Here is a 27,749-nt window from a genome sequence, read left to right as displayed (position 1 = left end):
TATTTGAAATTCAATGGGTTTTCCTCACTTCTGATTTGTGCCTTGTCACTTTCAATGGAATAGAATGTCATTTCTTTTTTTAGCATTTAATGTATTTGTCACCTAAGACATGTCACCTATATGCCTGGAACCAGTGTCGAAAACCCATTTCCACATATCTATTTTTGATGAATCTTTTCTATTTTGTCATAACCTTTTCTGAGAACCTGTTACAGACATTTTTTCTAACTTATTTTCATGAGATTTTACTATTAAAGACATACTGTGCTTATAAGTGCAGCCAGCATCTATATGGAAAGTTTTAGATATTAAAACTTAAAAGTTTTTATTTAGTGTTAACTCAAGAATGACAGCATTTTCAAACAAAAATAATTACTAATAATTTAGTACTGTTTGGCTGAATGGCTTTTAATTTATTTAGCTAAAGAAATATTGTCAAATTACATATGCATATTAAGAATGCTATCAGTATGTAAAGCAATATAATAGAATTTTAAATTAATAATACAAATATATTTTAAGGAATAGTAAACAATATAAAATTAAGTAAATTGTTTAAAAATAGTTTTTGAGAACTAATCTTTCAACTTTTACTTAATATTAGAAAGTAACTAGGGCCCGGAGAGATAGCACAGCGGTTCTTGCCTTGCAAGCAGCCGATCCAGAACCTAAGGTGGTTGGTTCGAATCCCGGTGTCCCATATGGTCCCCCGTGCCTGGCAGGAGCTATTTCTGAGCAGACAGCCAGGAGTAACCCCTGAGCACCGCCAGGTGTGACCCAAAAACAAAACAACAACAAAAAAAACAAAAAAACAAACAAACAAAAAAAAGAAAGTAACTAGTTTGGTGATGATGAAGAAACTGTACAGAAATGGGCTTTCAACCTTGGGATGGAATCACTAGTTCCACTTGTACAGAGTTTAAAAAAACTGATGGAAGTTCTGGACTATGAAATGGTTCAACAGGCTGGCCTAACCTGTGACTATTCAAAACTTCCTCACCATGTCCGCACTAAGCAAGAAAATTGAGTATCTCATCCAGTCCGTGTATCGTTTGCTACAGCATTTACCAAAACCAACACTGGTGACAATTTCACAGTCCACTCTGGATGATTACTGTCCTGGCGACCAAATGGACATGATCCAAGAAAAGGTCCTCAGTATCCCGCAGTCCCTCTACTGGACCCTGGACATTCACCTCAGCAAGGCTTCACCCTTGTAAAGCAGAGCCCCAGGCCACCTTCTCTTTCAACTTGGGTTTCACTAACTTATTTGGACAAGAAAAAAAGAAAAGAAAAAGAAAGAAACTAGTTGCAGAGTCATTTAGATACTAGTTTTATCTTTATTTTTTTTACTTGACATAATTAATTCTGAGTTCACATAGAAAAGTAAACAATAATAATGATCTTAAAATTCTTATCATCAACTACATACAAAAGCATTAAGGATTAAACTTTAATCAGCAAATCCACAAGATAGTCAATGCAGATAACTAGTTGGTGCAACCACCTCATCTCTAGTAATCTGACACAATTTCCTTAAATTTACTTAGGACAATTTTTTGCCAAGAGTCTGAATTTAAGTATTTTATAGTAAAGACAGTTTGGAACATATAGTATCTGGATTTTGCTTTTATTTGTGTTAGAAATGGGAGCATACGCAGCAGTGGTCAGGGAGCTTTATAATACCAGAAATTGAATCTCAGCCACATGCCTGGAATGCTGGTGTTCAGACTACTAATTTTCACCCCATCACCTATTTTTCTGTACTTTGCTCTTGTTGGGGTTTTTGTTGGTTGGTTGGTTGGTTTGAGGGACACACTCAACTGTGCTCAGGGTCTAGTCCTACTTAGGCATCACTCTGAAGCAGGGTTTGGTATATGACATGGGGCTTGAGGGATCAAATATTGGGGAATAGGCTTCATGCAAAGCAAATCCCATACTTGCTGTACTATTTCTGTACTATCTCTTCAACTTCTGGTCTCTGTTTTAAAGTATCGACCACTGATAGAAAATTATCGAATCGAATTTATTGAAGTAAGTTTGCAAGTTTGTTTAATGCATGTTTTATTTTGTAAAAGCAGTTGAGCAATAGATTTTTCCTCTCTCAGGGAGATATAGAGAAATTAAAGATATTTACAAAAAGTGATATTTTATGCAGTGTTTCATCTTTCCTTCCTTCCCTTTCCTATTTTATTGAATAAATAAAATATACTTAGTTTGAGAAAAGAGAAAGAGAGGATTATGTGTTCAAGATAGAAAATAGCTTTTTCCAGAATGAAAAAATGTACTATCAAAGAGACAAATATGTGATATATGATTTGAGGGGAACAAGGACTCAAAAAGGTAGTCTGGACCATGTCACTTTTATATTACTTCATTTTCATTCATTCATATCTCTACTTTCACTTTAGGAGTCTTCAGTTGCTAATTTTTCTTCAGTGTCCAAAATGTTGTTAATCCCATGCAGAATTTATTTCTTCTCATGACTCTTTAATTTCAAGTTTAACCTTATTTATGTGATATTTTAGGATATGTTATTTCATTCTTGATATATATTTTATGTTTGAAATAAATTATTTTATTTGCATGCCTGCTAATTTCATGACCTACATCCTATCTGAATCATTTTGTCAAAAATTTTGATCCCTAGAAAAGACTCTATTTTCTTTTATTTAAAACTAAATCTATGTTATATTATTTAATTACACAATGATCATTTTCTTTGGTTTTAACTTTGTTCTTAGGAGTCAAGGAGATAGTAGAGCTAATATAGTACTTGCTTTGTATATGGCCAATCCTGGCTTAATTCCATGCAATCTGTATGGTCCTTGAGCCTTGCCAGGAATGATAACTGAGTGCAGAACTAGTAGTAAGCCATGAAAACTGCTGAGAATGATCCAGAAGCACCAAATAAACCCTGTTCAAATAAGTAAATTTGTTTTGATTTTAATAAATAATGTTTCGGCTTCATTTTATGATATTAAGAAATTGCTTTTAAACAGATAGATCTATTTCTAAAATTTTAAGCTAAAAATTAGTTTATTTATTGAGGGGGTCACAAATGACGGTGTTCTCTTAGTGCTTTGGTGAGGGGTGACTTATCAAAGCATGATGACTATGTAGTATCAAGTACTAATTCTGGTTTTCTCATATGTTCTGTGCATTGAGTTATCTCTCCAGTCCCTTAAGATTTGTTTTTAATCTTTATAAAGTAAAACCATAATATCTAATGTATAGTGTTAATTTGGTCTCATTGTCGAGGAAAAACTGAAGTCTTCCTCTATTATCTTTATTTGAAAAATTATTTAGCTTTGATTTTGAGATAGATTGTTGTGGTTTTTAATTTATTTATTTATATTTTGATCTTCTTTCAGTGTATTCATGAGTTATTGCTGGAAAACATAGATTGTAAAATATTTGAAAACAAATACTAAAGGTTGAAATACTAAAGGTGAAAAGAGACCTCTAGATAATTTTAGTGTTTTAAGAAAGCAGTTAGTGGCCAGTCAGAATTTATATCTGAAACCTACATCTTTTTACTTTTGTGATTTTGGGAAAGTTAGGAAATTTTGCTTGTCCCAATTTACTATTTTGCAAATAATTACTCGAATTTTATAAAAGTGTTGCTTAAGATTTATACTGTAGTAAGTATAAATGCTCTTTTAGCAATTTGTAAATTTAAGGAGAAAGCTTCTTGCTTACAAAAAGCTTCACAAACAGAAAAGTGCCAGGGAAATAAGACATCATATTATAAATTTTGCTTTTTTGAGGGTTACACCTGGTGGCATCCTAGTTTGACTCCTGGCCTAGAGCTGTCAGTGGTGGGTGGCACTTGTAGAACACAGAGGGGAAGCCAACACAAGACTCCAGCATGCAAAGTATGCAAAGCATCCACTTAATCAAAATTTTGTATATTAATTTTGAAATAGCACTTAGGACTACATTCTAATTGTAGGTATTCATAAATAATAGCTTTTTGCCTCTATAATACTCTTTGATAATCAAAACATTGTAAATGATTTTAACAATACTATTATAAATATAAAGCATATAGTATATTTTGCTTTGAATAATGTTTGGTTAAAAATGTGGGATTTAAAGTACAATATCAGTTAAATCACAATAACCCTAGACTTGGCTATTAATTATTCATGAGTCATTCAACTTTTTCTGAAAAATTATTTATTTACAAGCAGTATTGGAAAATGCATTAAGGTGAGAATAACCAAAACACTAATCACAGTAAAATTTTCACATATAGCTTCTCAAATCCTGTGAGATATTTTTCATGATATGGGAAAACAATAATTTTCTAAATAGAGGGATATTGACAATTATATATCTGGCACTTTACTTCCCACTTCTCATTTATTGATATTTAAGTATTTATTTTAAATCATTGCATATGGTAAATATATGTATATTCGAGGTAAAATATGTGTTTATATTATATAAAGTTGTAATTATAATATGCATTAATGAATGCATATATGTTTTAATTAACACATATGTTGCTATGCTATGCAAAGTTATAAAAGTCATAAACTAAAATTACTCATAGCTATCTTCCTTAGATCTGATTTCTCAAGGTTGTTACTGTTTTAACCAGGAAACCAATTCTTAAGATGACACATTATGAAAACAACCTAAATGTTTAACAACAGATGAATAGAAAAAATTCATATATATATATACATATATATGTATATATATACCATATTTTCCAGCGTATACAATTACCCCCTACTTTCCTGTTAAAATATAGGGTTTGGGCTATATTCGCAGTATAAGATTACCTCTCTTTTAATGCACACCAAATGGAAATTTAAAAAAAATAAGAGAAAAAGAGTAGAACCCTCGAAGGTTAACAGTATATGTTTAATAAAGCTAGACTTTGGAGTGCCAATGATCATTTTACATTTGTCCTTTGTAGTGAGTGTCAATGATTTTTTAATTGTGATCTACATTGAAAGCGGGGAGGGGGGCTCCCTCCAAGAGCAGCTGGCTGGGGTGCAGTGACTATTAAGACAGCTAGAGGGAGACAGAGCACCTCCTCTGTGTCCCATAAAAGCTAAACAGAGGACTGAGCACCAGAAAGCCCCATACCATGGATGCTGTGTTAAGCTAAATAAATAAGAGGAAGTGATCATACTAGATGATCGCTTATCTGCAGTTTATAAAGAAATAAGGAAAGGGAGTAGAAGGTGTCAAGAGGTCACAAGTACTTTGCTCTGGATTACTAAATTGAGAATACCAAGTAGTGGAACGCTGAGGCTGGCTGGAAGTGACACAGGGACATTGTTTAAGAGTTTTGCACTCTTCGTAATGTACAGATGAATGCATATAAAGAGCATGAATGTTAAAACTTCTATAAATATGTGACCTGGAATTCAATCATTAAAGTTAAAAAAAATCAAGTGAATGGGCATGTGGAGGGATTCTGAGACTTTAGTAAAGTCAGTACATTAGGTGCCTGCAAATGTATTGTAAACATAATTGTAAATTATGATGCCTAAATTAAAATAAAATGAAACAATACCAATAAAGTTTGTGGGAAACCAGAGAGCAGAGGATATAGCCACACCAGAGACAATCCATTGATTTCTTGACCCAGTTTCTCATGAAGTACCAGGGTATGTATGTAGGCTCCAGGCTGGTCTGAATAATGAAGTCCTATCAGATCCAAGAAGGCAGTAGTCAGCCCATACCTAAGACCCACTTGGACTTGGTAAACTGACTCCTTATACAAAAATTTTAGGGGTCTATAGTTCTCAGTATTGACAAACATGCTCTTCCCAGGAAATGAATAGGCAAACTAATTTGCACACATCTCTGAGATTCACTGTTTTTTTTTCATTGTTTATTTTGATATTTGGGTCATACCCTACTGTGCTCAGGGGTTATTCCTGGCTCTGCACTAAGGGGTTATCTCTGGCTATGCTCAGGGGACCATGTGGGATGCTTGAGATCAAACCTAGGTCATCTGCATGCAAGGTAAACACCCATCTGCTCTGCTACTGCTCTGGCCAAGGTTTGCTGTTTTTATTCACAAAGTTACAATAAAGCTGCTTCCTGAAGAAATTATGAGAAACAGGAGAGTACTCTAAAGTAAAATAAATTCCACATTCTTTTTTATTTTAATAATTTTTATTGGATCAACATGAATTACAAGCCTTTTACAGTAATATTTAAAGTACATAGTGACATTGAATCAGGGGTATTCTCACCGTCAGTGTTGTCCTTCCTTCAACCTAATTCCCAGCATTCTCCTCTTTTGCCCCCCAGACTGTTAGTATAACTGGTCCCCTCTGTGTATAGCTTGTTTAAGACTGGCTACTAGGGCCATGGAGGTAGAGCATTTGCCTTGCATGCAGAAGGACAGTGGTTCGAATCCCAGCATCCCATATGGTCCCCCGAGCCTGCCAGAAGCGATTTCTGAGTATAAAACCAGGCGTAAACCCTGTGCACTGCAGGGTGTGACCCAAAAGCCAAAACAAAACAAAAACAAACAAACAAAACAAAAACAAAAAAGATTGGGTATTAATTCTGCTGTCATTGACTTTGAGTTTGGTGTTTTAGTTTGATCATTTTTTATTTCTTCTCAATGTTCATATGACTGTTTGATTCTGGTATCATCCATTTCCCCACCCTCAATTTATGAGGTAGAACAAAATGATTCAAGTTATATGGTTCTGCTAAAAAAAAAAGGAAAGAAAAAAAGATTAAAAAACCAAAAAACAAAAACCAAAATATAAAAAACAAAACCAACAAACAAAAATCCAGGAGTTGTCTAGGGGTTATAAATATCAATTTAAAATGAAGAAAGGAAAAAAGAAGAAAAATCATAACAAAAAGCACAAAAATTATATATGTATAATAAACTGGAAAAGCACAAAAAAATCAACAACAAAAACCAAATAGATAAAAAACAAAAAGAAGCAAAAATCAAACAAAAACCAAAACCAGCTACTACGAAAATGCACCACAGCAACAAATACAACAACCAAATAACCAACAGACCAAAAGAAAGAGAAAAAAGAAGGAAACAAGAAAAGAAAGAGAAAGAAAGAAAGAAAGAAAAAGAAAGAAAGAAAGAAAGAAAGAAAGAAAGAAAGAAAGAAAGAAAGAAAAGGAAGGAAGGAAGAAGGAAGAAAGGAAGGAAGAAGGAAGAAAGAAAGAAAGAAAGAAAGAAAGAAAGAAAGAAAGAAAGAAAGAAAGAAAGAAAAAAAGAAAGAAAGAAAGAAAGAAGGAAGGAAGGAAGGAAGAAGGAAGAAAGAAAGAAAGAAGGAAGAAAGAAGGAAGAAGGAAGAAAGAAAGAAAGGAAGTAAGAAAAAAAGAAAGAAAGAAAGAAAGAAAGAAAGAAAGAAAAAGAAAGAGAGAGAGAGAAAGAAAGAAAGAAAGAAAGAAAGAAAGAAAGAAAGAAAGAAAGAAAGAAAGAAAGAAAGAAAAGAAAAAAGAAAGAAAAGAAAGAAAGAAAGAAAGAAAGAAAGAAAGAAAGAAAGAAAGAAAAGGGGATCAGAGCAGTGGTGCTAGAGGTAAGGTGTCTATCTGCCTTGCAAGTGCTAGCCTATGAAGGACAGAGATTCAATCCCCCTGGGGTTCTATATGGTCCCCCACCCAGGAGCTATTTCAGAGTGCACAGCCAGGAGTAAACCCTGAGCGTCAATGGGTGTGACCAAAACAAACAAACAAACAAAAAAAAACAAAAACAAAAAAGAAAGAAAAGAAAAAAAAATGTTGTGTGTCTAATATAAGTTACTGGATACTATTAGATGTAAAAATTCTTGTAGCATAACTCATAATTGCAAATCCAAATAGTGAATGTTCACTATTCTCTTTCAGATAAGGTTGCCGATTTAATAATCAATCTGATTTCTACGCACTTTCTTCAGTAATGTTAAGTCTCAAAGCACATGATAACATCTTAATTTATCAACAGTTACAGTATTGTCAAGTATTTAGCCATCAAAATTCCTACCTAAACTATTTAACTTTAAATTACTTAGTCCTGTCTAATATTTTATTTACTTCATTTTTGGCTTCTTATTTCAACTCAATCTTTCACAATATCTTACTTATTTTATTTGTCTATATATTTCTTTATTTTTGTAGCTCTTCTTTGATAATGTTTTAAAAACATTACTTTATTTCTTTATTCACTAATTCAAGAAAAATATGAATTTCTTTTGTCCCTCTCCTATTCATCCTTGGAGCTATCTCTGTGACCTCTAGTCCTTCTTCTTTGAACCCTCACGTGGGTCCTTCTTGCTATGCACACTTTTCAAACATGACAGTCACAGGGTTTATATGTTTGCTTTTTTCCCCTATGCCCATTTGATTTTTTGCTTCACACGGCCAGAGAAATTATGTTCTCATTTGATCTATTTTTTGTTTGCTTGTTTGGTTTTTAAGTGGCCACATTCGGTGATGCTCAGGGGCTACTCATGGCTTGGGAGACCATATGAGACTCCAGGATCAAACCCAAGTCCATCCTGGGTCAGCCACATGCAAGGCAAATGCCCTATAGCTGTGCTATCGCTCTGGCCCCTTAATCTATTTTTTACACAAGTCTGAAATTCAGTAAATTGAAACTTATAAAACCTGCTGACTAACATGCAGCAGGTTATGTGATGAATCAGGCACCTATTTGGATAGTATATGACCAAGATTTAGAAGTTTTTCAATATTCCTAGTGCTTATTTACCAACTTATCAAATATTATGGACTTTCATTTACATTATTCAAAGTATAACACTTTGTCACATTGACTACTTTGAGCTGAAGGACTGAGAAAACAGAAGCAAACTTACTGAATTTTTTCAGAGTTAAGAAGCTCACAAACATTTTGTATGTTGTAGGTGTTCTGATAAAATTCAGAATAAGGGATATCTTTATTCCTTACATTCTTTTTGTTTGTTAGTTTTTCTTTTGTTTGGGTGCCACACCCAGTGATGATCAGGGTTTATTCCTGGATCTGGGCTTAGAAATAACTCCTGTTTCTGTGGACCATATGGGATGTCAGGGATCAAACTCAGGTCCGTCTTGGGTCAGCCAGGTACAATACAAACACCCTATCACTGTGCTATTGCTCCAGCCCCTATCCCTTACATTCTTATAGAATATAGAATAAGTGATATGTTCTTCTTATAAAATACAGAATAAGGGATATTTTTATCCCTTACATTCATGTATTTAAAATATAAAGGGATGGGTCAGAGAGATAGTAGAACTAGTGGGGGTGTATCTTCCATCCAGGTGTGAGCTCTTAGCTTAGAGCTAGGAGTGAGACCTGAGAACAGACAGATTCATTCCACAAAAACAATAAACTAATTACTAAATATTAAGAAGATTCCTAACAAGTTGCTTTGGCTGCTCTTTTTCCAGTTTATATTACTAACAATATACTCTAATATTTTTGTTTGTTTGTTTTTGGTTTTTGGTTTTGGGGCCACACCCGGCAGTGCTCAGGGGTTACTCCTGGCTGTCTGCTCAGAAATGGCTGCTGGCAGGCACGGGGGACCATATGGGACACCGGGATTCGAACCAACCACCTTTGGTCCTGGATCGGCTGCTTGCAAGGCAAACGCCGCTGTGCTATCTCTCCGGGCCCTATACTCTAATATTTTTTTGTGGCATTTCATTCTTCGTCAACCTAGAAGAAAAACACTGAGATCCAACTTTTCTTTGTATCTAATTATTTCTGTGGGAACCTGAACCACACAAATTTATATTTAATTAATTTGATCTTTTCCCTTATTAATATCTTCATCAATTTACTATTCATATCCAATCAAAGACACAAGGAATATCTGTGAAAATATACCCTCCAAATTCTGTGTAAAGTAGCATCTTTTACTAACTACAAAAATGTTTTGATCCCTTTTTACTTTTCTTCCTTTATAGCTTAGAGCTGCATAAATGTCCCAGAGTAAAGCATAATCTTGAATATAGTGACCTATACTTCAATTATTATCTGCATATCATAAGCAGGTCCTAAGTACATATTTCTAAATCAAAGAAATAAATTTTTTTCTATTTGTATCACAAGCAATTTTCCTAAACATCACTTTAAAACAACAAAGGCAAACAAAAGTTTTTATATGCTTTCTATTTAGTGTCCATTTAAAATAGATATATACTGAGATCTGTAAATCTCATCTCTCTTTTAAGATATCCCAAGCTCTGTGTCACAGAAAAGTTTCCACTTTCTTAGTGTGTAGTATGTCACTGTTCTATTAAACATATCTGTAACATTCACTCATCACACAAACATGAGAATACTTTCCTGTCCAAAATAATCATCTTATTTGTAGCTTCTTATACATGATTAAGAAGGACAAAACAATAGTACAGCATATACTGTGCTTTCTTTGCTTATGTTCAACCAGGTTTGATAACTGAAACCCCGAATATTCCCCCTAACTGCCCTCGAGTGATCCCTCTGTGTAGAGCCAAGAGTAAGCCATGAGCACACACATGTGTGGCTTACATAAGCCTAATTATTAAGAAGGAGCAAAGATAGCTTCTAATTATGACATAGTTCTACAAAGGAATTGGAACTCTGTTTTTATATGTAAATATATTTACTTATCTTTCTTTGAAACTTTTAACTCTTGAAAAAAATTTAAGAGGCATTCCTCAGCTGTTAAGCCATAATTGTTGTAACTTCTTATTAGTAGATTAACTTTGATTAACATATAAAATCTCTGGACCTAATCTTTCAAGAACTTTTCAACTCCACTGTTTTTCTTGGTATCACTACACTCAAAGAACATTCCTAAGTCATTATATTGAGGCCTGTGAGCAGCACAGGGATTTTTTTTTAGTTTTATAGATTCATTCTTTGACTTTTTAATATTTTATCAGGAAAGTGTTAGGCATTAATCCTCATCTCCTTTATATTTCAGGTGGCATAGATAAAATAGTTCTCTCTGTTTTGCTTCACAAGTTCTCAACATAAATTTGAAGCTACCCACACATAAAGCATTGCTTGAGTATATTATGTTTGGGTTGAGTGTTAACTATTGCTTGAAGTTTACTACTTGAGAAGCCAGGAAACTTAGTATTTTACATCTCATTAAGAAGATAATCAAGAGCATTTTTAATTTGTACACCCCTGAGTAATGACTTAGAAAGAAGTTGTCATATCATTATAGAATAAACCTTTAGGATTGATTATAACATGCAGGATCACAGTAATCGAGGGAGCACAAGTTGTGAAAGATTAATTTCCTTACATTATTCTTTTATAAACATTGTCAATGCTATTAGTTTATTCCTTTTCATTTATTATGTTTTCAACAAAGGCCATTGTACCATATTGATTAATAAGATTATAATATTTTGAAGGGAGAATTCCCATGTTCTCTATGATAGTGTGATTTGTATGAATATCCCTTTGTGATATAAACACTGGCAATTCATTATATGGGACAATTTAAGAAAAAAATCTATCTTCTAGCCTTTATACTATTAAATACTGTGTGGGTTATTGGAGAAAAATTGTATTTTATATATATTTGTTGCATGAAGAAACTATTTTTACTCAGAAACATACCATAAAAAATAAAATACATGGTAAAACAATCATCCTATGAAAACCTCAAAGAACTGCATACAAACTAATGTAAAATGAAAAAGTATTTTTTTTACTTTGAGGACAAATTTGAAAGCATATAATTTAACAAACTATAAATACTACATCATTGACCTATATGTTTTATGAGGGAAAAAAGGGCTGTATAGTGAATAGAAATCTTGACCATGGCCCATCAGATTTGATCCCTTAAGCTCTTTAAAAAATCCTTAACCTGGCTAAGAGTAATACCTGAGCACAGAGTGAAAAGTCCTGATCCTTATCTTTAGGCCATTGAACTTCCCCCTTCTCATACAACCATACAAACCAGCATGAGAGTTCTCAATAAAAAAACAAACAAACAAACAAACAAACTGTGTTTTAGTTGATTTATATAGGATAGTAAAGGAAAAGTGTGGAACCCAGATAAGGGAGAGGGAGGAGCTTTCTAGATAAACACCACCTATAATTCTCTCTCCCTCTTTAAATTGAGACTTTTCTTTTCTTTTTTGTTTGTTTGTAAAACCTAGGCCAGTCCCTATACAAGGCAAATGCTTTATATTTATGCTCTGTACTTTTTCTCAGACTCACATGTGATATTTTACTGTATTATTTCCATGGTAGCTTGTCTAATCTGCTTAATGCTAAAGAGGGCTATTTAGGTTTTGTATTCCAAAAATATATATTTTTTTATTTTGTCTTTTTGAATAAATCCTAAGACTACTTTCATATAGAGCTTGGGGCTCACTCACAGGAATGCTTATGGTACAATGAAATACCAGGGAATATACGAGGGATACTGACAGGAAAAACATGCTAACTAGTCTTTGAGTTGTCTCTAAAGGGTCACTTTAATAGCTTTACATAGGAAATGTGACTGGACTACTCTTGACAATCTTCCATCAAATTTCTCTGATTTGGGGCCAGGCGGTGGCGCTAGAGGTAAGGTGCCTGCCTTGCCTGTTCTAGCCTTGGATGGACCGCGGTTCGATCCCCCAGTGTCCCATATGATCCCCAAGCCAGGAGCGACTTCTGAGCGCATAGCCAGGAGTAACCCCTGAGAGTCACAGGGTGTGGCCCAAAAACCAAAAAAAAAAAAATCTGATTTTCTTTTTTGTTTTGTTTTGTTTGGGGGACCATATCCAGCACTGTTAAAGTGTCCTGTCTCTGCACTCACGGATCACTTCTGGCAGGGTCTGTGTACCAGAGATATGGGGTAACAGGTTTTGAATACAGGTTGGCCATGTGCAAGTTAAACATCCTTCTAGACACATATGCTTTCATAATTAGCTGTGTAATATCTGGAACTACTATATTATTTCTTATACAATATTTTTATATATTTTTAATTATTCAACTTTTCTAGATAAATTGGAAACTATTTTTATTAATCTTTTGTCAGTAACAGCTTGAACCAAGAAATTCAACAATAATACTTTTTACATGAACACTTAATCATAATGAGAATGATGGGGCCAGAACAGTGGCACAAGTGGTAAAGCATCTGCCTTGCCCGTACTAACATAGGACGGACTGTGGTTCGATCCCCCAGCATTCCATGTGGTACCCCAAGCGGGGACTGATTTCTGAGCAAATAGCCAGAAATAACCCCTGAGCGTCTCCGTATTTGGGCCAAAAAAACCCCCCAAAAAACAAAAGAAAAATCCAAAAAAACCAAAAAAAAAATTAGAATAATAATAATTAACCAAGATTTATTAGTAAATGGATTGTGATTAGCTTATACAAATGGGGGTAGGCAGATTGATTCATTTCTGTACTGCTCCGGTGTTATTCCTGATTCTGTCTCATGAGATGGTTCTCAGAATAATTTTGGTGCCAGGGATTAAACTAGGTTTGACTATATATAAGAGAAGCACCTGGGCCCGGAGAGATAGCACAGCGGCATTTGCCTTGCAAGCAGCCGATCCAGGACCAAAGCAAAGGTGGTTGGTTCGTATCCTGGTGTCCCATATGCCCCCACCCCCACCCCCTGTGCCTGCCAGGAGTTATTTCTGAGCAGACAGCCAGGAGTAACCCCTGAGCACTGCCGGGTGTGGCCCTCCCCCGCAAAAAAAGAGAGAAGCACCTTAACCCATGTACTATATTTTCAGACCATCTTATGCAATTTCATATATCTTACTTTAACTATCTACCAATATATAAATTTGTTCTGAAAAATACATTATAGATTTAATGTATTTTTACTAATTAAGTTATGTTTGCTTTTACTAGGGGTCCCGGCAGGTGCTCAGGATCTTATCCTGACTTTTTGCTCAGAACTTGCTCCTAGCTGTGGTCTGGGTTTTATGCAGGAGATCAAACTTGGTGTTCAACATTTTTGTTGTGAACCCATTGCCAAATCTCTCTGATCCCTCATAAACTATTTTTACTTATAAATATAATATAAATTTTTACATAATGTATATATATATAGTTTAAGAATTCTTAATTATGATCTGCAAGTTCTCAAAAATGCATTATTCTGAAAGGTAACTTTGATGAGTTTATTAGTTTATGTAACATTTAAATGTTAACATCAACCATTTGCTCTTTTAGTAACAATAATAAATAACAGTAATTACTAGTTTCTAAATGAGTTTTTAACAACTGTTATACTTCAATGCCATGCTTCATACTCTGCCTATGTTGGCCACATTTTACAGAATATATTTTTGAGAATTCTGATTTAAAGTTTGCATCAAACGTTTTTATCTTTGCAAATTTAGCTTTTTTAATTTAACATGAATTTTATTCTTGTATGTATGTTGAAAAATTGTTTTCATTTATGGCATTACATAGAAGGTACATTTACAATACAATTAGTTTTTCTGTAAATCTCTAATGGAAAATTCCTAAAACCAGTAGCTCTTCAAAAGAGGAAAGGGTGTTTAAAAATATAATAATGTAATACCTTTATCTTGCAGTATTTATAAATATTTAAATCTGATTCTTAAGATTAGCTCATTGGGTGTGATTGATAGAGAATAATGTACTTGAATTGACTTTTGGATTCTCAGTATGGGGAGTTCTCTTTAATGAATATGGTGGGTGGACTAAAACACATTTTATGAAAAATGGTTTGGGTTAATGTATTTATTATCTTTTGCTAAATCCCCAGGAAATAAGGAATTCTGACAAAATCTTTTATTATAATATGTAAAATCCTACTTAAAACTCGTAAGCAGAAAATGAGAAATTAAACCGCTTAGTTGTGAATTATTTTCTTTCATAGCGCATTAAACATTAATAGGATAATATTTCTATTTAGAACCAAGAAACAGTAGCAAATTAATATACTAACATTTATTCATGTGATCATTTTAAATGTATTAATAGCATTTTTCTTGATCTCTAAAGAAAATGCTCTATTAACCTTTATGTCTTACAAAGAAAGTTCAAAAACATTTTAATTTGTATGTGTATGCTCTTTTCTTGGGAAATAGTCTTAAAATAGTCTGTATTATCACTTTAAGGTCAAGAAGTTTTCATTATTGATACTTCACAGCTTCACTGACTTGGGATGCTGTATAATTCTGGAGATCCCTTGGTTTGCATCAAGTGCTTAGATTGTTGGGAACTAGTGAAACCTCAGGACACTGACCTAAATATTTCTGTTTCAGTCTGGTGTTGATTGGCTCACTGACAGTAAAGCCAAGGTGGAGCACATGTAAGACCATTAAGACACATAACTCTAGGATTATTTTGTCCATCTTGAATTGGTTAATGTCAGTTGCATTTTTTAGAAACTCCATAGAACAATACTTCTTAGACTTCAACTTCAAATTCTTTATAATCTTAAATTCTGAATCCTGATTAACTGGATCAGAGAATGGGTTCAGGTGGATGAGGGTAGAAGTTGAATTTCTGTACTTCTAACACTCTCCAAAGTGATGCATTTTAGGTAGACATTGAAACCACATGTTTGGAGTAGAAACTGCAGATATGCTTAAGACATCATTAATTTTCTTAAAACACTTCCCCCCAAATCTTTCCACAAGATGGTGCTAACCCACACCATTTGCTGGATATGTTCTCATTATTCCAATATTTTAGCATTGTTTTTTCCTTAGGTTTTGTGTGTGTGTGTGCGTGTGTGTGTGTGTGTGTGTGTGTGTGTGTGTGTTAGTCCATTCCTACTATTCTACAACTTTGTATATTGGCTTTGTTTTATATATTCTTTTTCTATCAAATTCTGGCCAAACCATATGAATGTAGGGTTTTTTTTTTCTCTCTCTCTTCAGCATTTTTTTCTTAGGGCTCTGAATAGATTTTGCTGATCATTATTTGAAACTCAATCCAATCATTTTCTTACCCTATGTAATAGCTCCAATAGTATATTATAATTATATATATATATATAATTTTTAAAGACCATATAATACATAGTTGCTCATAATACATTTATTCCCAGTTCAGTCACACCACTAATATAAAATCCCTCCACCACTGTATTCAGATTAACACCCATTCCCAAGCATACCCCAGTAGCAGGCACAAAATAATATATATTATATTTATTATTTATAGGTATTCAATAATTATATTATTTAAAAATTACAGCAATAAGAAAATGTTTGATAATTAATGCACTCAATAAGAATAATTAAATTCTTAATTGGTTTGGTAATTTGCTGATAGTTGATTTTATGAATAATTTCATCGTTTTTGATATGTTCCTAATGTGTGTGATGTCAGTGTTGAAAAACTTTGAGCAGTCAAGGAATTCCAAGCTGTATATCTGATACTGTGGCTTTGGTGGGGTAAAGATTTGACTGCCATGGATTCCAGAAGACAGCGGGGAGGATACATGCATTCACTCAAAAAAGTCCTGGGGTCTCAACCCAAATACCAGCATACTCAAAATATTGGTCTTTGGCAGTTCTGCAGAGCTCCATGGCTGAGCTGTGAAGATGGACCACTGCCATAGTGACAATTTTGGGTGATGGGTTCAACTGGTGTGGCTTCACAGGTGAGAACCTGGACCAACATCTTTCCAAAAATTGTCATTTGTAGCTGTGTGATTGCTGAAGCCATAAGTTTTAACCACTTGGTATATGTATTTTTGCAGAATACAGTCAGTTTATGGAGTTGGCTGAAGGTAGACATGGCGGATGCCTCCATTAAGGTTTTAAGTATTTCTTTTATTTGTACATTTCTAGCAGCTGAGATGACAACTTAATTTGTGAAGGATTTTCATGTCACAAAGAAACTTGCATAGTTTGTTTATCATTATTCTTTGAAGCAATTGATGAAGACCTTAGCATCAATCATTGTCCAAATGGTCTGCTCAAAAAGATGCTGAAAATTATATAATATACAATAATAGTCTTTTCTGTTAGACATGTCAAAAATGTCACTGCTATATTCTTTGTAAAGATGCATTTATTTGGATCCTTCTAGTTATATTTTATCATTTGTCTTTTCAGCTAGTATTTCATGTTTAAGTATTTGTCATGTCTATCTTCTTAATGTTGTTAGATTTATAACATTTATTTTTAATTTTACCATATACTTTTATTATTCTATCTATTATTAACACAGATTCTTTTCTTTCTGTTTGTTTTGTTTTGGGGCTACACCTGGTAACAATCAGGGACTACTCCTGGTTATGTGCTCAGAAATAGCTCCTGGCTTGGGGAACCAAAGGGAATACCAGGGGATTGAACCACAGTACATCCTAGGTTAGCGCATGCAAGGCATACACCCTACTGCTTGCGCCACCATTCCGGCCCCAATGCTTCAGTTTCTTAAGTTCTAAACATGTCTCTATTAGCTATTAGCATTTCAACTTCCACCATAAAAAACAATTAAGCATTGAACTTTGCTTATAGCTACATTAAATATTTTAATGACATTTAACTATATGTTTAGGTTTTAATATGCATGCTAGTTTAACTATATGATAGCAGAAGTTAGTGATACAAATACAGTCATTACCTACTCCATTAAAGTTTTTATTATTAATATCTGCAGTATATTCTTTCCAACAGTAAAATTTAGGATTGTTAGATATCACATATTATATGTTCAAAATAAAAATATTTTCTTTTATGAGTCTTGAATGTTTGGTTCCTCAATTTCTTGCATGTAAACTAAGTTAAACTTTTGAAATAAAATTTTTCTGTATGATTTAAGAGCATCAGTAAATTTAATTTTAAAAGACAAAAGAGCATTTAATAAAATACTTATTTGCAATATACAAATGGCACATAGCTTGCTAGTAAATTGTAATGTCTATCGTTAAACATAAACGCTTTAATAGCATTAAAAATTTAGTGAAAATCTATCTTTTACATTCTTGAAAAATTGGCTTTATTTTCAACATTGCTTTAGCATCTTATTTAGTTTAGCATTATAAAATATAAAACATACTTTAAACAACAATTTCATCTGCTTTTATTTTTTTATTTTTTTTTTTTTGGTTTTTGGGCCACACCCGGTGACGCTCAGGGGTTACTCCTGGCTATGCGCTCAGAAGTCGCTCCTGGCTTGGGGGACCATATGGGACGCCAGGGGATCGAACCGCGGTCCGTCCTAGGCTAGCGCAGGCAAGGCAGGCACCTTACCTTTAGCGCCACCGCCCGGCCCCTGCTTTTATTTATATACCTATATTATCGTTCATAAATTCTAAGGAACTAGATAGATAACGCATGCATATATTCAGGAATGTGCCTAGCATGTGGCTATGGTGCACCACTCACTGGAATCTTGGTACTGCATGTAATCCCTGAAGCACTGCCAGGATTGATCCCTGATAAGATTCAGGTGTGGACCTTGAATACCTCTATATATAGCCCTCAAATAAAAACAAAACAACGAAAAAGAAAATGAGAACAAATCTAACTCAATGCTGTTTAGGGCCAGATAAAGAAACCAACAAACTGAGCATTTTCTTTGTGTGCAGACACCCTATAGCAGGGGTCGCAAACTCAATTTACCAGGGGGCCGTAGGAGGCAAAGTCAGGATGAGGCAGGGCCGCATAAGGGATTTCTCTTACCGAATATTCACAATAAAAAATCACATTAGTAAGAAAAAAATCGCATTAAACATTTGCATACCCCTAACGAACCTGCTTGGGGTATGCAGAAGTTTAATGTGATTTTTTTTCTTACTAATGCGATTTTTATTGCAATTATTCGGTAAGCGAATAATCGCCAATACTGCGATATTTGAAGGCTGGCCGCGGGCCACAAAATGTTGTACAGAGGGCCGCAAATGGCCCTCAGGCCGCGTGTTTGAGAACCCTGCCCTATAGGATAAGATCTCTGGTACCGTGAGCACAGAGCTAGGAGCAACTCCTGGCCACTTTAGTCTATGAGCCCAAACCCCCTTCTACTATAATTTCTATACTTTATTCCTAATTTCATAAATTTATCACAGTTTAAAAAGTTGTATGAATGGGGCAGGGAAGGTGGCACTAGAGGTAAGGTGTCTGCCTTGCAAGCACTAGCATAGGACGGACAGTGGTTCTATCCCCCAGCATCCCATATGGTCCCCCAAGCAGGGGCAATTTCTGAGCACATAGCCAGGAGTAACCCCTGAGCGTCAAATGGGTGTGGCCCAAAAAACAAAAACAAAAACAAAAAGAACCCAAAGTTGTATGAAATAGAGGCCGGAGAGATAGCACAGCTGTAGGGCATTTGCCATGCATGCACGCAACCAATCCAGGCCTGACGGTGGTTTGAATTCTGACATCCCATATGGTCCCCTGTGCCTGCCAGGAGCGATTTCTGAATGCAGAGCTAAGAGTAACCCCTGAGAGCTTCTGGGTGTGGCCCCCATTCCCCCCAAAATAAAAAAAAAAACAAAAAAGTTTTATGAAATATGACTTTCATGGAAAGAAAAATATTTAAACCCGCCATTGTTTTAACTTGTTCAAAATTTAAGGCATGTAATTAAGAACTATATTAACATGCATGTATTAAATGGTAATGAAATAAAAAGTTTCTAACATATATGCTATAAACTTCAATATTAGTGATCAGAATATTTATTTTATTGACTGTAATATTTTTATATTTGTTGTAGTATATTTGTTGACATAGAAGCACTTTATTAATTTTTTTATTAGTTTGGGAATTCTACCAAACTTAAGTACTTAGAGCCTCTCCTACTGGTATCCTTAGGGAACCATGAAAGGTTTGAGAATGAATCTGATACTCTTACAAAGTATGTGCTCCAGCCCTGAAACCAGTGATTCTAAAATGTTTTCTAATTATTGCCCTTTATGACGTTGTTTTCTGATCCATTGCTTAGCCCCCTAGTTTCATACCTTGTTCTACTCTTTATGGGATTTTCACCTTAACCCTTGTAGAATATCCTGTGGGCCTACAGGGGACCATATGAGCCACTCTGGAGAAATGCTATTTTACACTTTCTCCTTACCCTTAGAAACAGGTTTTTAAATGGCATATGTTAATTTAAAAATTTTAATGTTAAAAGGAAACTGACCTTACTGATATTTCAGATGCCTCGTTGTCTACATGGAATGACACTCTCTATTATAAAATATGTACTGCCAATCTGTAACTCAGAAAACCCTCCTTTTCAGAGAATTAGAAGAGAGTAAAAGTTTGGAGGTCAAATTTATCATCAGTAGCATCTAATATATATCATCTAATAGCCATGAAACTATTCTACAAAGTTTGTTGATATCTCTTCAGGGAACTCTTTTCAAAGAGCAGTTACAATGTTAGTAATGATTGCTAATTGAATGACCATGAGCAAATTATTTATGAATCTAATAATACAAGTATCTTTAAGATGTCACTGACAAAAATACAGTTCTATAAAGGAGACTTTTTTGTTGTTGTTTTTTTGGGCCACACCCAGCAGTGCTCAGGGGTTACTCCTGGCTGTCTGCTCAGAAATAGCTCCTGGTAGGCATGGAGGATCATATGGGACACCGGGATTCGAACCAACCACCTTTGGTCCTGGATCGGCTGCATGCAAAGCAAACACCACTGTGCTATCTTCTCCGGGCCCATAAAGGAGACTCAATAAAAATTTCTAAAAATGCCTTACTAGCTTTGGAATCAATTATATTTGGCCTCTGAGATAATACGGTGCTAAGGTATTCATGTTGCATGTGGCTCTCCTGGTTTAATCCAGGCCACCATTATGGTGCCCACAAGCATTGCCAGGAGTGATATTTTTTAGCACAAAGCCAGAAAGAATCCCAGAGTACTGCTGTGTGTGGCACAAAAACAAATAATTTATATTAAAATAGTAAGAATTTATTAAAAATAATAGACTGGAGCTTGCCAAGGCAGGGGATGTGATTGGGAGGAGAGCACAGCAATAATGGTGGAATAAATTGGCCACTAAAGTTGGAAGTGATGAAGGGGGATAAAGTGTTATACATGAAACTATCCTTAAAAATATGGTCAACTATAGTACCTAAAAGAAAACAAAAATACCTGCCATGGACATAGATTGAGCTGTGGCAAGGAAATTGGGAACCTTGATGAGTGGAAGTGGACTCTGGGTTGATGTGATTTGTACTAGAATATTGTACACTTGAAACCCAATCTTGGATAACATCGTACATCACAGTGCTTCCATAAAATGTTTTTTTAGATAAAATATTGGCCATCAACTTGGCAGGACCGTATCCATATCTCCAAAACCTTTGCATGATTCCACAACTTACCAGAACAGCAAATTCAACCAGGAATTATACTTACCAGTGTCCTGAAGTAATTCACCTGTAACAAAGACAAAGTGGGTATTTACTCACTATTAAGAACCTGGTCTTGCTCCTTTAAATTCCTTTTTGTGGGTTCCCTTTACTTCCATCCTGAATGTCATACAGTGGACAAAAAGTTTGGGCAGTCAGGTGAGGAGAGTTTTCCAATGACTAAAATACACAGGGTGTTCAGGTTTGGCTGTTAAGTTTCTTGTTATCAGATCCCTTTTGGCCAGGGGTCTCGAACTCAATTTACCTGGGGGCCGCAGGAGGCAAAGTCAGGGTGAGGCAGGGCCGCGTAAGGGATTTCACACACAAAATAAAATGTCCTCAAACGTCATTATTAACAGTTTTAATTATTTCTTCTGAACATGAATAGAACATTGAGTGAAGATCATGAACAGTTCTTCTGAACATGGCATCTTTTGCCTATTCCTTGCTGCCAGAGACTTGACAGCGCTTCTCACAAATCTGAACCACATTTGGCTTTAGAGAGGAAGCAGTTGAGACCCTCACTATGGCTTGAAGATAATCACCATTAAGTCTAGATCTGTACTTTGACTTATTGAAGTTCAATGTGGAGAATAACTTTTCACACAAACATGTGCTCTCAAAAATGCACATGGTGTGCTTGAACATTCAGGAAAGCTCAGGGAAGCTGGGGGGCAATTCTCCCAAAAATTGCCCATACATGTCTGCTTTTCCACTAATCTCCCTGAACTTGGCTTTGAGATCAGAGTTGCATTGCAGGTCAATGAGCTCCATTTGAAGCACAGGAGGGGCATCTTGCACATCAAAGTAAAAGGGGTCCACAAAAAATTGGAAAGTGGCTCTGTACTTTTTGAAGTCTGCAAATCTGTGATCAAATTCTTTCTCTGCTTAAAAATAGCATCAACATATTTCTCACCACTGAATGGTATGCCTGCATCCACAAGTTTCTTGCATGCTGGGAAATGGCAAAGGTTTCTCTGAGAGAACTGGGATTTCCATAACACAAGTTTTGTAGAGAATGCTCTCACGTTGTCATAGGCAGCACTGATAAACTGCCCCAGGCCTTATAACATTTTGTTTAGTACATTCAGCTTATGTGGGATGTCAACTAGAAAAGCTGAGTCCTTGAGCCATTTGTGATCACTCAACTCAGAAACAGTATTCCCATCCTTCTCCATGAAGGCTTTCACTTCTCTCAACTCAAAAAATCTTTTCAGGACATTTCCCCAGCTGAGTCAATGTACCTCAGTGAAATAGAGCACATCTCCATATTCTGACTTCATTTCCTCTAAAAAAGCACAGAACCTCCTGTGCTTTAAGTCCCTGGATCTGATTTGGTTGATGCATTTCACAACAACAGACATCACATTGTCACATGGCAGGCATTTACTGCAAAGGGCCGGCTGATGGATAATGCAGTGAAGAACAATGGCCTTCTCTACACCCACCTCTTCAAGTTTTTCTTTTAAACAAGTGACACCAGTCCATTTTTCCTCCCTGTCATTGATGGCGCTCCATCGGTTATTATTCCAACAAACCTCTTCCATGGCAAACCCGCATTCTCAATGGCATCACACAGATGCCAAAATATCTCATTAGTGGTGGTCTGGCCATGCATTGGAATTATTGTGCAGCTCCTCTGTCAATTTAAAATTGTAATCAACACCAGGGACATAAATTGTGAGGTGTGCAGTGTCTGTTTTATCTGTGCCTGCTGTGGACATCTTGCATCTCAGCAATTCTTGTGGGTCATAGCACTACATGATAGGAAAGTGGGAGCATGACTGGCTGAATATGAAATATGAAATAAATGAAACCACAGGGAGAATGTGGGGTCAACACGTTTCTTGCAGGAGTGTGACAAGTTTAATTTTTTAAGCAGGGAAATTTATAGGGGTAAATTACCCACAGGTGAAGAATAATTGTAATCACAAAGCCTAGTATAAGAATAACAATACCTAAGCTATGGGTATGACTAAAAATTCTAATTTACAAGAGAGAAGGTCACAGTTCCTTGCAAGCTTACTTTAAATGCAAAAATCAGGATTAGGAGGAAGTAGGAAATATCTAGAAACTTGGTCTTTCTAGGCTGGACTCTATTGTTTTAGAGGTTAAATGAAGGGAGGTACCAAATCCCCTAGAATGAGCTTCCCTATTTCTAAAAGAGGGTCAAAAGTCAAAATTTGTATTCTGGTTATGCCCTTGATTACCAGAAACTGCAGCTGCAAAGGATATATTTGAAAAGGAGAGAAAAATTGTCTTTGCTTTTAGGGCTGACTATATCCAGAAAAAAAAAAGGTTCTCAAATAAACTTTGGTGCTGGAAGTTCTGAGCCAAATTATTTGATAGAGGCTATTATTTTGCCTGGATATACAAAGGAGAGATAGTCAAATACTGGCTGAAAATGTAATGCCAGGCGTCTCTTTGGAAATTCCTCAACCATCCACGCAGTAGAAAAAAGTGTCCACAGCGGCCTTTTGAGGAACTCAAGGGGTTTAATTAGTTCTACCCACCAGGAAAATCTGAGGATACATCTGGTGGGCTGAGCCCCCCTTAAAGCTTAGGCATGCCCTGGTATGTGCCCTTGTCAAGAGCAACTGAGTAAGCATCAAAACATTTGGCTTTCTCACACAGTTGATGATAAATGTCACTTGACATGTCAGAAATGCACTCTGCCACAGTGTTGGCAGAAAGGCTGATTTTGCTAAACTGACTTTTCTTTTCTGGACAGATAATACTTGCAGCCTGTAACATGCATTTTTTAACAAACTCTCCTTCTGGGAATGGTTTCCCTGCCTTAGCAATCATCTCACTAACCATATAACTAGTTTTGACTGATGCAGCATTCTCTTTGGTTGCTTTCTTGAAGAAATCTTGTTGCCTCTTTAGACATGCTTTAAGACTGGCAACCCGCTTGGCTCTCTTATTTCCTTGACATTTTGCACATTCTTCAGCATGTTTAGTTGAATAATGGCTTTTCCAGTTGTATTCCTTGTGCACTGCAACTTTCTCTGAGCAAATAAGACATGTGGGGATGCCCCTATGCTCAACAAAGAAATACTGCATCTCCCACTTTTCCTGAAATTGTGCTCGTCATCAATCTTTCTCTTCACTGCAAGCTTTGATGAAGTCATGATGAAGGTATGACAAAACCTAATTCTGTAATAAACTTCTCTCCCTTCTCTCCCTTAGGCCTCTGGTAATGCAAGGGACACCGGGCAGGTGCAGCAGAAATGACGTCTGCGCTAGGTGCAAAGTATTCATGATTATTTGCTTACCAAATATTCGCAATAAATAATCTCATTAGTAAGAAAAAATAGCAAAAAATCGCATTAAACATTTACATACCCCGAACGGAACTGCTCGGGTTATGTGAATGCTTAATGCGATTTTTAATGGGATTTTTATTGCGATTATTCGATAAGAGAATAATCGCAAATACTGTGGTATTTGAAGGCTACCATGGGCCACAAAATGTTGTACAGAGGGCTGCAAACGGCCCCTGGGTTTCGAGTTTAAAACCCCTACTTTAGGCCCTATGTAGAGAAAGTCTCTATTATCTATTGTTTCATTAAATCTTTAAGGTTTTCTGTATGGAGGTGGAATGGGGAGGAGGGTGAAGAAGCTCTGACTAAAATCGGTTAATTTTTTATACCTTCTTTTTAATTATCACCTCTGATCCATAAATAACAAAATATTTACATTTATTTAAGCAACTTAAAAACATGTTAAAGTTAAATTTTAATTAACTCAAGTTATTAGAGGTTAATATGAAACAATGAAAGCTATTAGAAACTTTGAGAATCAAGTCTTAAAAAATAAATAAAATTTAAAAATTAAGACATTCTCAAACTTAAAAAAAGTGATGAAAGTCATGAGTTCAAATTTAATCTAAGGTAAAATTAATGTTAAATATTAATATCTCCTGGTTGTCCTGTTATTAGAGTGGCTCAAATATTCTTTATTAAATAGGAAGAAATTATGAAATAGAATTATTTTGTTTTAATAAGTACATCTGTGAAGTAAAAATACCGTAGTTTAGGAGGTATCGCCATAAAAGTGCTCTGAAACATGGCAATCATTCAATAACAGTCTCGATATTTGGTTATATACTCACGGCTCTTTGGTAGGATCCAGTTATGGTTCCTGGTTCTTGCAACTACTGGAGATTAAAGTTCTGTAGTTTTTCTTTCTCTATTTTCTTTTTCTTTCTTCTTTCTTTCTTTCTTTCTTTCTTTCTTTCTTTCTTTCTTTCTTTTCTTTCTTTCTTTCTTTCTTCTTTCTTTCTTTCTTTCTTTTTCTTCTTTCTTTCTTTCTTTCTTTCTTCTTTTTCTTTTTCTTTTTTCTTTCTTTCTTTCTTTCTCTTTCTTCTTTCTTCTTCTCTCTTCTTTCTTTCTTTCTTTCTTTCTTCTTTCTTCTCTTCTTTCTTTCTCTTCTTTCTTCTCTTTCTCTTTCTTTCTTTCTTTCTTTCTTTTTCTTTCTTTCTTTCTTTCTTTTTTTCTTTCTTTTTCTTTCTTTCCTGTTTCTTTCTTTTCTTTTTCTCATTTCTTTTTTCTTTTCTTTTTCTTCTTTTTCTTTCTTTTATTTTTCTTTCTTTCTCTTTTTTATTTTTCTTTCTTATTTTTCTTGTTTTACTTCTCTATTTTTCTTTCTCTTTTCTTTATTTCTTTTTCTCTTTCTCTCTCTTTTCTCTTCTTTGTTTTTTTTTCTTTTTTTCTTTCTTTCTTTCTTTTTTTTTCTCTCTTTTTTTTTGTCACACCCAGTGACACTCAGGGGTTACTTCTGGCTATGCACACAGAAATTGCTCCTGGCTTGGGGGACCTTTTGGGATACCGGAGATAGAACTGAGGTCTGTTCTGGTTCTTGTTCATGTGCAAGGCAAATGCCCTACTACTGCCCTATCGCTCGGCCCTTATTCTTTCTAACCACCCAAGTCTCTTGATTTGTCTAATATTTTTCTTTGTTTAAATTAACCTGAGTGAGAAGTTTCTTTACTGATCAAAAATTAAAGGTAAAAATAAAATTATGTCACACTTTGACTCATTGCCAAGTTAACTATTAACATACATCCTTAATTCCAAGTACTGTATAGGCTAATTCCCTTCTTTAGGGACAAAAAAAACAAAAACAAAAACAAAACAAAACAAAACAAAAACAAAAACAAGGGCCCGGAGAGATAGCACAGCGGCGTTTGCCTTGCAAGCAGCTGACCCAGGACCTATGGTGGTTGGTTCGAATCCCGGTGTCCCATATGGTCCCCCGTGCCTGCCAGGAGCTATTTCTGAGCAGAAAGCCAGGAGTAACCCCTAAGCACCGCCGGGTGTGACCCAAAAACCAAAAAAAAAAAAAAAAAAAAAAGGGGCCGGCGAGATAGCATGGAGGTAAGGCGTTTGCCTTCCATGCAGAAGGACAGTGGTTCGAATCCCGGTATCCCATATGGTCCCCCATGCCTACCAGGGACGATTTCTGAGCATAGAGCCAGGAGTAACCCCTGAGCGTGCCGGGTGTGACCCAAAAACAAAAACAAAAACAAAAAACAAAAACAAAAAAACCACCAAATATCTATCAGAATACTAAATATAACTAAAAGAACAATATTTCTATGTGTACTGATTGACTCAGCCATGGAACCATAAATTTGGTTATTTTTGACTTTTTGTCTAAAAATTAAAATTCATATATTCTCAGATAATTCAGTTTATGATATAAAAGTATTAATATGTTAACTAGAGTAAGATAAATCCCATTTAGAAGAATCACTAGAAATATTTGAATTCACTTGTTCATAGGGATTACAATATCCCATTGCTCATGAAATTGTCTAGGTTTCTTAGTTTATCTAAATTATTATCATGCAGTTTTCTAGGGGGGGACCTTAGTGGAACCAGGAAGATAGCTTAGAATCTTGGCTTTTATCATTGAGTAATTCTGTTTGTGTGTGGCCCACCAGCTTTGAATAAAATAATTAAAAACTTTTATAGAAGATCTATTGCATTACAAAATTATATAACTTTGTGGTATGCATCATTATAAAGTACCATCTGTGTATATAAACCTCAAGTTCATTGCAAAACATGTAATTTTATCTTTCATCCTTTTTATAAATTACATGTTGTATTGTAATGCATTGAGTTCTGAAATGACCATAAATATAACCTTAAAAACTGTAAAAATTTGTCCAACAATTTTCTATTTTAAGCCATATGAAAATAATAAATTATATTCTTAAATAAATGTATAAAATAATTAGCTTAAACTTTGATAGATATACTCGAGGACACTAAGAAATTATTTAAATTTTAATTCTGCATCTTGTTTATACAGAAAAGAATGAACTTTGGTATTTGTATATGACACTGGAAAAAAGTAAATAATATAAAGAAATTCTGTTTAAAAAAAGGTGAATATTTTATTTCTTCATATTTGGTCTTACCAAAGTATATGCGGTGCTTGAATTTTTATAAAATTACATTACTTAAAAGTTAAAAGACTGA

This window comes from Suncus etruscus, chromosome 5, assembly GCF_024139225.1.
Source record: "Suncus etruscus isolate mSunEtr1 chromosome 5, mSunEtr1.pri.cur, whole genome shotgun sequence".
NCBI classification, from domain to species: domain Eukaryota; kingdom Metazoa; phylum Chordata; class Mammalia; order Eulipotyphla; family Soricidae; genus Suncus; species Suncus etruscus.
The sequence above is the reverse complement of the archived record's forward strand: the minus strand, read 5'-3'. Positions refer to the sequence as shown.